This window comes from Adiantum capillus-veneris, chromosome 5 (genome assembly GCF_014529385.1).
Source record: "Adiantum capillus-veneris isolate H3 chromosome 5, ASM1452938v2, whole genome shotgun sequence".
NCBI classification, from domain to species: domain Eukaryota; kingdom Viridiplantae; phylum Streptophyta; class Polypodiopsida; order Polypodiales; family Pteridaceae; genus Adiantum; species Adiantum capillus-veneris.
In genome coordinates, this window is record NC_140935.1 from 50060617 (window position 1) to 50072914 (window position 12298).

The 12298-nt window shown below is 40.0% G+C and overlaps 1 pseudogene; it reads right to left on the reverse strand.

The window, feature by feature from the left end:
- Nucleotides 1–3985: 3985 nt before the first annotated feature.
- Nucleotides 3986–12298, reverse strand: part of LOC147457289 (uncharacterized) — a 28291-nt pseudogene continuing 19978 nt past the window's right edge.

Here is a 12298-nt window from a genome sequence, read left to right on the forward strand (position 1 = left end):
TCTTCGCTTCCTCTTGCTTGGACTTCTTTCTCCCTTCTTCAAACTATCATGGGAGGGAGTGCCTGAAGACTTCCTCTTCTTTTTGGGAGGAGTAAGTGACCATCGTTCCCAACGTCTTCTTGGTATCGCTTTCAAAGATAGATGGAGTGTCACTTTCATACCTCTCCCTTGAAAGTTCAGGACGCACTTCTTCTTCTTATATAGTTTTCCTTGGAGGTCCCTCTGGCATCTCCTCCTCATTACCCAAAGATATTTCTCTTTTGGAGGTTCCACTCCTTGTAGGAACTCTCTTCTTGGGCATTTGAGGAAACTTGAGCTTGAAGGGCTTGAATTTGTCTTTGAGTCGCCGTTTGCAAAATAGGGTTTCCACCTTGTTGACAAATTACAGGAAGCAACGAGTTGATAACTATGTGTCAAGAGATAGAGAAAGAGAGACCTTGAGCCCTTGCAAGCGCGCACACACACACACATACACAAAGATGGAGGCCAAAGACTATTCTTCTTCTTCTTCACTAACTCAAATAAGAGGTCTACAAAACATCAGGGAAAAATACAACATAAAAGGGAACTAGAACAACGGTTTAGTGTAAACCGCTAGTGAGTGAGGTGAGTAGACAAGTGTGCCATCACTCTAATACATAGATCAACTTGGTGTAGTATAGATGTAGTATCACTGGTGAAGATATGTGTATCCACCAAGGTGCGTTAATGATGATGAATGTTGGTGGTAGTCATCTAAAAGTTGTGCATGTTGAGCTTTACATATCAACACTCTCCTCAAGCTTAACACCATGTTTTGTATGACAAGCATCCCTCAAAATTTTCATAGCTTCTTCATCCCAAGGGCCTTCATGAAGATATTTGTAACCTGCTCATCCGTTGCCACATACTCAAGGTCAATGTCACCTGCAAATACCCTTTCTCTAATGAAGTGGTAGTGCACCTCAATGTGCTTTGTCCTAGCATGAAACATTGGATTTTGTGCCAATTTTATGCTACCTAGGTTGTCACAATAGATGACAAGCAGCATCTATATCTATATTCCAAAGTCTTGAAGTTGCAATCCCAGCCATGCTACCTCACATGCCACCACTGTAGCACCCTTGTACTCTACCTTTGTACTCAAAAGAGAAATTGTAGGTTTCTTCTTGCTACTCCATGTTATAGCATCACTCCAAAGTGAGAACATAAATCCACTGGTAGACCTACGATTGTATATACTATCAGCCCCATCCACATCTATGTAACCACAGAGATGCAACTCTCATATAAAAGAGTGCATAATCAAGTAGCACTCACATAGCGCAAAGTATGCCTCGCTATATCCAAGTGTGGTTTCTTGGGTGACTACATAAATTGACTCACCAATCCAGCTATGTAGCTCAATTCTGGATGTAAGATAGTCAAATAGATCAAGCTACCCACAATCTTCTTGTACATGGTGACACTCTCAAGCACTTGACCTGCATCATTTTCTAGCTTCAAATTCTGATTGAAGGGCATTGCAATTGGCTTACAATTAGTCATACCATACTTTTTCAACATTTTCAAAACATATTATCTTTATGACAACCATACACCCTTTTTTGTGTGAATAATTTCAATGCCCATGAAATACTGCAATTCTCCCAAGTCTTTCATCTCAAACTCTTGCATAGAGCCTATACGTCGTCTACTTCAGCCACATTTTCACCTCCAACAATCAAATCATCCATATAAATGCATATCACCACAATTCTTGCCTCATTTTTTTGTACCTAAAAAGAATGATGTGCATCAGGCATGTCAAAACCCAATGAAATGAGGAATGCCACAATCCTTTTATACCAAGCTCTAGGTGCTTGCTTCATCACATACAATGCTTTCTTTAACCTTCATACAAGGTCATGTAGCCTCATATTTACATAACCTTGTGGCTGCTCCATATACACAACTTCCTTCATTCAAAAATGATTCTTTACATCCATTTACTTCAACACCCATTTTAAAGCGGCAGCCACTGCAATAAACAGATAAACAGTAGCCACCTTGTCTATGAGTGTGAATGTCTCATCAACATCAATCCCATAAGTTTTGACATAACCTTGGACACAAGCCTAGCCTTGTACATTCTCACACTGCCATTAGCATTATGCTTTATTTTGTAAACCCACTTACAGCTAATTGCCTTTTTACCTTTTGGTGATGGCACCAATTTCTTTGTTCCATTTGCATCAAGTGTAGCCATCTCTTCATCCATATCTTTCCACCATTTTTCATCTTTGATAGCATCCTCAAAACATGTGGGTTCTACCTCCTCGGTAGTCTTTTCCATAAATGCACAATGATGAGCTACATAGCTATCATAAGTCAATTTTTGCACAATATTTCTCACTCTTTTAGGCCTGCATGGTCCAGGATCACTTCCATGTGCCTTGTTCTCTGCTTGCATCCTTCTTGCACCTAGAGTCTTCACAGAGGGTATTCCAAACGCCTCATCCAAACTCTTTCAAATTCACTACTATTGCCATTATCATGACTAGCACTCATATTTGACAACTTAGGGACATCATCGACTTTTTCCTTCCCTTTTCTTGATACATTTGAAGAGTTACTAGGATTCACTCTTTCATGTAACTTGCCACTTTCCCAAAACTAAAATCTATGAGTATCTATGATTGCTTATGTCACCCATGATTCTAACGACTACTTGCATGCAAAAAATAGACATTGTTTGATACACTTACAACCACAAATAGCTGTAGATGTGTTAGCATGTGTGCTCTATTTTGCATTGAATGCTTGGCATTGCTGTGTAGCTCTTTTCAAGCTTATCACAATGGTGCAGGCGGATCTCCAATGCAATGAGTGAGCAATGAGTAGCATCAGGATGAAGCTCATGCTCTCTCTCTTTCTCTCTCACACACAATCAACTACAGCACAAAACCTTGATTAAGATTAAAGTTCTCCTTACAAAATGACCTAGGGACCTTATATACTAAGGCTACCATAGGTTAAACCAAAATAGAGTTCAATGGGTCAAATGGCTTTGTATTTACAATCTGGAATTGCTAGTGCACCCCTACTTCCACATCATTTCATCTCTCTCAAAAAATAATACTTTCATATGAAAAGTGAGTTATGATGCATTATTGACCCATGGGTCAATACACTTTTACTCTTTCTACTCAAGGGAATAGCCAATGAATGCACATTCTTTTGCTTTAGGATCAAGCTTACTTATTAGCTCATCCGGCACATGCAAATAAGCAATACATCCAAACATTATAAACTATGATACATCCATTTTTTCACCCATTGAACTTCTCTTCACGTATCATACCATGTACTACAGCATAATGTAAACACCTGTAGCAATAGACTCAGCCCAATAACAATGAGGCATGTTCTTCTCATTCATCAACACTCTAGCAAATTTTGCAAAGTGTCTCTTCTTCTACTCAGCAACAACATTTTGTTGCAGAGTATAAATGCATGAAAATTGCCTTTGAATTCCATGCTTTTATAGAAAACCATTGAATTCATTGGAGAAGTAATCTCCTCCTTCATCTGGCCTCAGGCACTTCACATGTTTCTGAGTCTATTTTTTTACCATAACTTTAAAATTCTAAAAGTGCATAAACACCTGACTTTTCTACTTCATGAATAGACACATATCTTCCTCGTATGGTCACCAATGAAACTCACATAGTATCTACATCCATCCATAGATGCAGTCTTTGTCGGACCCGATATATTTATATGCACTAAATCCAATGCATTCCTACTTACATGCTTATCATGAGGAATGGATGGTTTTGCCTGCTTTCCAAACTAACAATCTTCACAAATTTTTGCATTTTAGTAACTTTAAGTGTTGATAGGCGTGTAGCCCTCTCTTTAGTTTGCATCATCTTCAACCTCTACAAATTTACATGACCAATACATTTGTGCAAAATCTCAAGATCTAGAATGACACTTGCACCTCATGCAAACATGATAGCATTCACCTCGGGCACATTAAATCCAAAGTAAACATTATGTCCACTTTCTTTCCTTGCGCAACCAGCCTTCCATTTTTTGTATGCTCTTTGACAAAGAGATCATCAAAGTTAAACCTGATTTGCAAACCCTGCTCAATCATTTGTCCAACACCAAATTCTTTGTGATGTTGGGTACATGGAGTACATCAGCCATGTACTTCACTTTACCATCTTTCATATACAATGGCACATTTCTTGTATGCATAATGGGATGTGAAGTATCATCCCAAGTTTCTACGTAACTAAGACTTTGTGAAGTCTTCATTTCCTTGAAACACTCATCATGATTGGTCATGTGATTTGATGCATCAAAATCCACATACCAAATATTATCACTAGCTTTTTCCACATTTGCAAACATAGTATTCAGCATGTGCTACACCACATGTAAGATCCCCAATTTTTGGGTCTCTTTTAAAAATAAGAAAAATTACTTTCAATATTTATTTTCGTCAAATTTTGGTTGACAGTATTGGAAAGTTATAATTATGTCGTATGTTACGATATAGCGTAGTCTAGCTACGGTTTTCATTAGTTGGTTAGATACTGTTCGGATGGTCAAATTTAATATAAAAATTGAATGGTAAGGGGGAGAGTTGACCACCAAAAAAACAAAGGCTTGTTTTTAGTAAAGAAAGAGTCTTTTTAGAAATAGAGGAGGAGCTTAGTTTAGCACTCTTTTCTTGGAAGCCAAGCTTCTTTCTAGAGTCTCTAAATCGCGCGTCAAAATCCGTATCCTCAAAAAAAAAAAAACTACGAATGTGCGCGAACTTGTCTCTCCTTGCCTCACTCTATTCTTAGCTAGTGCTTTTGGCCTTGAAAGCCTATATAAAGACCTCTCTTCTTTCACTTTGAGGAGGATAGATACACTCTCAGACGTGGAAGCTCTCTCACTTTGACGTCAAAATTACTATCTATTATACAGAGTGGTGCAAGCTCTTCATCACCATCTCCATAAACTCTTCTCTCTCGTGAAGAAGAAGAAGAAGGATACTCTCTCTCTAATTGCTTATTATCTTCTCTCTTGTTTCACGGTGTACGCGCTCTCCGGAAGTTTTCGTGGCGGATACCTCTACGTAGCTCTCATCACTGCTCTCTTGCAGCAAAGCAAGAAGCCTTTCAACAACCCCAAATCAATCCCAAAGCACGGTGAGAAACCATAAACTTCATAGTCATCATCTCTTTCTCTCTATGTCGTGTTTTCTACATAGTCACCCTCTCGGTGATTGTTTTTGGGTATACGAGTGTATGTATGGATTAACCAAGTACATACGAGATTGCCTCATGATTTTTTCATCATGTTTTACACATTGATTTATGCACATTATGCGCTATAGTCACGCACGTGCATAAAGAAACGTTTCTTCGTTTCACGTCATAAAAGCGATAGGAATACTATTTTGGTCATAAATCACAAACTGCTAAGAATCAACCCGAACCCTTTATACCATAGATAAAACACATCATTTAGAACATTTTCTCTCTTATGTGTCATGTGAAAAACACACGCGAGTCAAGAGATATGGTCAAAAAACAGATTGTTGCCCACTACACTTAACAAAAAAAATTTACTCCAAGCTCCTTGGAGAACTACTATATAGATTCACCGGATGAGCAAACCCACTTAAACAATTTAAAAGCTTGACAAAACTTGATGATAAATGAATTTAGGTCTCGGTTATCATTTCGGGAATGCGAGTTATTAATCACTCTAGTATCAGTTTTACCTACACGTGTAGGAGTGCTATCAAAGGGGGATACCATATGGCGTTGTGAGTTAACCGAGCCATTTTGATATGTTCTAAGGTTTGTTTTGGTGAGTTGATTTCAATGATTATATGGCCCTAAACTTACAAAAAGTATATGGTTAAACATTCTGAACCGCATAGGCAGATATGAATAAAGTGACTTTCTTGGAGGTTACCGTTTGTGGTGTGAGTATCATAGTGACGTGATGGAGTGATAGTCTACATTATAGAGATGAACTTGATGCATTGGTTTGAGGTCAAACACTTTCATTTTCATGTTTTTCATGCTCCCAAAAATGTCAGAAAAATTGTTTCTGCATATGTGTGAAGTTATGGTTTATGGTTGACCTAAAGGTCAGAGTTGTTTTGCATCGTGATTATGGTGTTGGAATGTTATTATATGATGTATGGGAACTCATGGATTGATGTGGATGCCTCATATGCATGGTTATGATTGCTTTCCACCTTTCTAGGTTAAAACTAACTCTAGGTGCTAGAGTTGTGAAGTGCGGATGTGATGCATCAACTTGCATGGTTGGATATTGTAAAAATTGGATCTTTATATCATGATTAGTCGCTGGTTGGACTCTTTTTATGCATGAAATAATCACATCTTAAGGGTCACATGTGTGTAGACTCCAATTAATTGCAGGGGATATGTCAAACTCCAAGTGTGGGAGTTGGTTCAATGTGATTATGATTTTTGGTTAAGGGATGAGATTCCCTCATGGATATTTTATGGTGGAAGCCAGTGTGGCTTATGGTTTTTTTTTTGGATTGAGTTATGCTGCCGAAATTTTTGCAACCATGTTATGTTCTAAAGTGGTTATGCAGGATTGGTTGTGCCTCACCAAAGTAGGGTGGAGAGCTCACCCGTGTGATGTGATTGGATTATGGCTTATGGTTTATGGATTTCGGATTGGATCATGAAGTGATCAAGATGGTTTATGGTAGACGTGTAAGGGTAGAGACCCTGTACAGTCTAAATGTTTGTAAAAGGAATTGTTTGTGCATCTGGAAAGTGCTATTGTGATTGGACTCATGTATTATGTTTCTCATGGCAACGTCGTTACAAGACTAGGATCACCTACATCGGTTAGCCTTAGACTAAAGTGTCGCTGACCTGGGGCTTTGCTGGATCGGGGGTATTGCCTAGGTCTTCTTCTTTTTGTTAGGCTCATCTACATGGTTAGTGCGTCGGGGGTTGAAGACCTACACGGCTAACGCATTGGGGATCTTGCCTTGGCTTGGCCTAAACACTCGATGTTGGGTATCGAAGAGGTGTGGTGCCTAAACTCGTATGGTTGGTGTTGATACCCTACCACCTGCTGGTATTTGGGATCCTTTCAGAGCTCGGGTTCATGGAGGGAGGTGAAGAGGCATCACCTATGTCTGGCTCAAGTAGGATGGAGGTGTTCTGGCTTGCTCTCAGCGAAGTGAAATTCTCACTATCCGTAGTAGAGCAGAAGTGGATGGGTGGACTGCTCGATCCCTACACAGGGTCCGGTGCTCTGCTAGTTCTTTTGTCATAAATTTTTTTTGATGTTATGGTATACCCAGATTTTGCCATTGCATTAATACATGGTTGCATGTTCCATTTAGATGGGAATTCAAAGATTCTCTTTTGTCAATTTCTCATGTCTCTGTGCACTCTATTTCACCCTCCACTATATTCTCTCTGTCTCTCTTCCCGCAACTTGGTGTACACATATATTCACCCTCCACAATGTTGTATTTTTTCTTGAGTACGCTTTCATTCATAACACACATTCAGGGGTAGCACTAGTCGTTAGGTACCTCTAGATGCAGGCCGGCTCATGGCCTAAACTCCATGCTTGGTCGGCGGGCGCTGAGAACTCCTCCCCTGTACAAATGCTTCTGCAACTCTGATGTATATTGAAAATTGTATAAAGGTGTAAATTGTATATTCTGTGCATAGACCCCTGGGGAGGGGTATCTCTCACCACAAATATCCTCTTAGACTCATCTACATTTTTGCTAGTGGTTGCATAATTGTTTGAATACCTCCTGTCTGAACAATTGCGTTGAGAGGCTATATGTGTTCGAAACGTGAGCCGGGTAGGCGCCGAGCCTCTGGCTGTGGGAGGTGTGAAAGAAAAAGAATAGCAGACACCAAAAGATCTAGCAAATACCATAATCATCAATTAATTGATTAACACTTGGAGTACAACTTAATCCTTAGCGAAGGCAGACTGTTAACAGCATCGTCACTTGGATCATCTGCTAACTAGGAGTTTAAGCTCCCGTTTATGAGATTAAATGGGCCGTTAACGACATCGGGCTTAACAGAATGTTAAATCAATCTCTAGCCGATGACGGTGATGGTAATTATCTCTTTTGCCACTTTAATTGCTTCAACTACCTCGTGGATTCTGCAAGTTTCGACTCTACTCAGTGCCTTAATCATTAAGTATTAGTTATTATCACTTATCTTGCAACTTCTTGCTCCTTATGCTTTGCACTGGCTTAATTGCCGCTCACAAGCTTTATCTTCACCTCTACTTGACTTGCTCCGATTCCCTGAACCCTTGCTTAGCCTGCCTTGTGCTTTCTCTTGCTTCTTTAGGTCGATTCCTTTGCTTATGCTGAGAGTGAGATTCTTGGTTTTGCTTCTCAACCAGTAGAGTGAGAGACTTCCTTTTTGCTTTGCCCTGGTTCTTAGGCACAAGAGAGAGATTGCTTGGAGCTCTCGCCTTGATTTGATCAATTGAGCACGAGAGAGAGAGAGAGAGAGAGAGAGAGAGAGAGAGAGAGAGAGAGATTGCTTGGAGCTCTCGCCTTGATCTTCTCAACCACGAGAGTGAAAGACTTCCTTTTTGCTTTGCCCTGGTTCTTAGGCACAAGAGAGAGATTGCTTGGAGCTCTCGTCTTGATTTGATTAATTGAGCACGAGAGAGAGAGAGAGAGAGAGAGAGAGAGAGAGAGAGAGAGAGAGAGATTGCTTGGAGCTCTCGCCTTGATTTGATCGATTGAGCACGAGAGAGAGATTGCTTGGATCTCTTGCCTTGATTTGATCGATTGAGCACAGAGAGAGATTGCTTGGAGCTCTCGCCTTGATTTGATCGATTGAGCACAAGACAGAGATTGCTTGGAGCTCTTGAATTCCTCCCGAATGCTTTGCTCTCTCGAGCACAAGAAGAAACGCCTTGCATGCAAAAACCAAGATTCTCCTTCCTTTGCTCGCCACACGTTCTAAAAAAAAAAACACTCCTCTTTCATGCAATAAAATCCTATTTATAGCCCCCTCCCTCCCTTAGCAACGACGGCACCATCATTGCTAGGGAGGCCAAAAAACTTGCCTCTATGATGTGGCAAGGCTGGATCCGAAGTGTGCGGAATGCTCTGCAATTAGCGCTAAAAAGCACCGCCTTGGCCTTCTCTTCCACTTCATTTCATGTCCGAGCTCGGCCGAGCTACATCCAGCCCAGTGCGAGCTTCTCTGTCACTACCTGCGCCATCTCCCACCGCTTATGCCATGGCTCCCCTTTTTTTTTATACGCCTTCACACTGTTTACCCTATTGAGTGTCCATTTCAATGATTTTGGGTGGACATTGGATTTTATGGGCGGGCTACTTTTCTCGTTAAGCTCATGGGCGGCACGTTTAGGTACATATCGACCAAGGCATTTCCAAGCACCTCATCTTTCCCTAGTAGCACCTATCAAACAATCTCATCATGGGTTATGTTGCCCGTATCAAGAGACAACCTTTCAAACAAAGAGCTCATCAAGAGCTTTTTGTGCTTTCATAACGGCACCACATTTAGTATACACATCGGCCAAGCATTGCCTAGCAGCTCATTTTTCTCCAGCAAGCCATAGCCATGTTGGCATTTCCCCGCAATCATTGCATTCCAAAACCCGGTTGAGAGCCAAAAACTCCCAGATGGCACTCCGACCAAGCCGACTAGAGTGGCTACACTTGCCCAATCGGGTATGGATATGCAATCGACTTAAACTTCAAAGTTTCATAACTTTTGCATCATAGCTCCAATTGATGAGCCTTAAAGACAAGACGGTATAGCATCTCAAGCACTATAGTTCTAGATCATAATCTCCCATATGTGCTCACTTCAAGCATACTTATTTTTGGCATCATTAAGGTATCTATTGGCCTTTTTAAGCCGCATCTGGCATACAATAATCATTAAACTTGTCCTGTTAACAAGCCCTGGTAACGGCTCACTAAATGTGTAGGCTTCAAAGAAGATTAGCTTGCATTTCTTGGCTCTTTTTTCCATCTTGGAAGCGGAATTGCACGACATCCACGCATTGCCAACTGCACTTCAATCTGCATCTGCTATAGGTACCTTAAGCTCTTTGCCATCATCAGACTCATGTAGCTGGTAAACATATGAAAAAGAATATAAGGCTTATATCCTATCATCAATGTTCTAGCTTAATCATTAGGTAGCTGCCCATCAAAAAATCTTTGAACCGTATTTGTCGTATCTCCAAAGCATTCAGTTATGGAAACTTGTTTAATGAACCCCACCAGACTCAAGTGCTCCAGTTGATGATGCACACGGCTTGACCATTAAGCTCACTTTAGGGAACCCTGTCAAGCTCAAGTATTCCTTATTGTGTTTGCACACGGAATGGCCGTCAAGTCCTTTACTTCAAGTTCTGGTAGCAGAACCAACTCAAAAGATGTGAAGATACTTCATCAATTGTCCAAAGAAGTCAACTGGAAGCCAGCCATGTAATCTTATTGAACACATAACCAAAAACTCTTCTGACTTAGCATAATATGGAAACCAAAGCCTTGTACCATGCAACCTGCTACAACAAATAACTAGTACTCTTCAAATCTGCAACTTTGCACTTTAGTAGCCCCATGATCAAATAGTACAATAGGAATTTTCCACACAGTGGAGCATCATAATATCCACATGAGCATACATTTCCTGTATCAATCAACATCAAGCTATCCCTGGTTCAAATAGCATGCAATTACTATGCATACTTAATAGTATCCATCCTTAATAGATTTCCTGTATCAATCAACATCAAGCTATCCCTGGTTCAAATAGCATGCAATTACTATGAATACTTAATAGTATCCATCCATATTGAATCTGCTTATGAACATCCTTAGAATCTCCTGGATCAAACACCATTGAGATCACATAGCATTGATGGGCTCCACAATATACTAGAGCTTCACCTGAAGCATAGTGCAGCACCCACATTTCATAAACTTTTGGGAACTTAAGATCGTTACCAGAAAGCATTAAAGAAATATGGCTCCCTTTTACTGGCAGCCAAGACATCATTGAAATAAGAATCAGTAGGAATAGCATCCAAATCCAGCCACATTTGGCACAATCTCCCAGGAAATGAAAAACCTTGTGCACTTTATGCAGTATCGAGGATGATTTAGCATCATCACCCCCTCTAGCTTCATAGCCATCACAAAAAACCTTGGGGCTCGCTGTACTAATGGGGGTTCATCTTTATCACATGAAAAATAGATTTATCTTGTAGATCTTCAGCCATAGCATCCTCAAGAAAATCACCCTTGGAAGTCTCAACATTAATCAAAATTGTAGGAGTTATCTCCTCATGTAGCCCATGTACAAGCATAGATGTGAAATCTCTGTCGATAACCTGTTCACAATCAGCATGATCTAAGCAATCTTCCTACTCATCAATATCATCCTTTGCTTCCTCATCTGCATCCATGTTACTTAGTAATCCATCATAGCACTATAAAGGATCATCTGGAACCCCCTCTAAAGAGGTACACACATCAGAAATCTCTTCTACATTGTCATGATCATCTCCATTAGATCTAGACAAGAAATCATCGATTATGGCATCTTCTTCCATGATATAGCATCTGCAAACATATGGTTAGTAACTATCATAGGTTCATTGACATCCTCAGGCTCATCCTGTGTTGGGTCTACAATCTTGGTCACTTCATCAGCTACTATGTATATAATAGCTTTGTTTATGCACTCATCTACAATAAACATGTTGTCCTGCTCTGCTATAGTGCTAATATTTTTAGAAATATCATGTAGAGGCTCATCTGCTTTATGAAATTCTTCAGAATAACCCATGTCAGGGTCAGCAGGTTGTGAACCACTTGTTGTACAGTCTATGTCTTCACTGAAACCATTATTGGAGGTAGCATCCATGCAAGCAATCTTTGAAAAAAAATCATATAGGTCTGTTTTAGCATTGAATTCATCATTTATCTTTTCTTCGTTGCTCAAAATATGCTCCTCTGAAGCTGAATCTGCTACTTCTAGCTCAAAATTTTCTTTGGATTTACTTTTTACAAAAATATGCTCCCAAAATTCATCATAATTAAGGAACTGCATCTGATCCCCTTCACCTTTGCTGAAGACAACCTGGCTTCGTTCAATAATCTCTTTTATTTCTTTATCTAGAATCCTTGAGCTTTCATAAATAAATTCCTCTGCAAAATAGTCCCACTGTATAGGATATGCTTTTGCCAGTTCTTGAACCTGCTTTTTAAAATTCGAGTTTACAACCT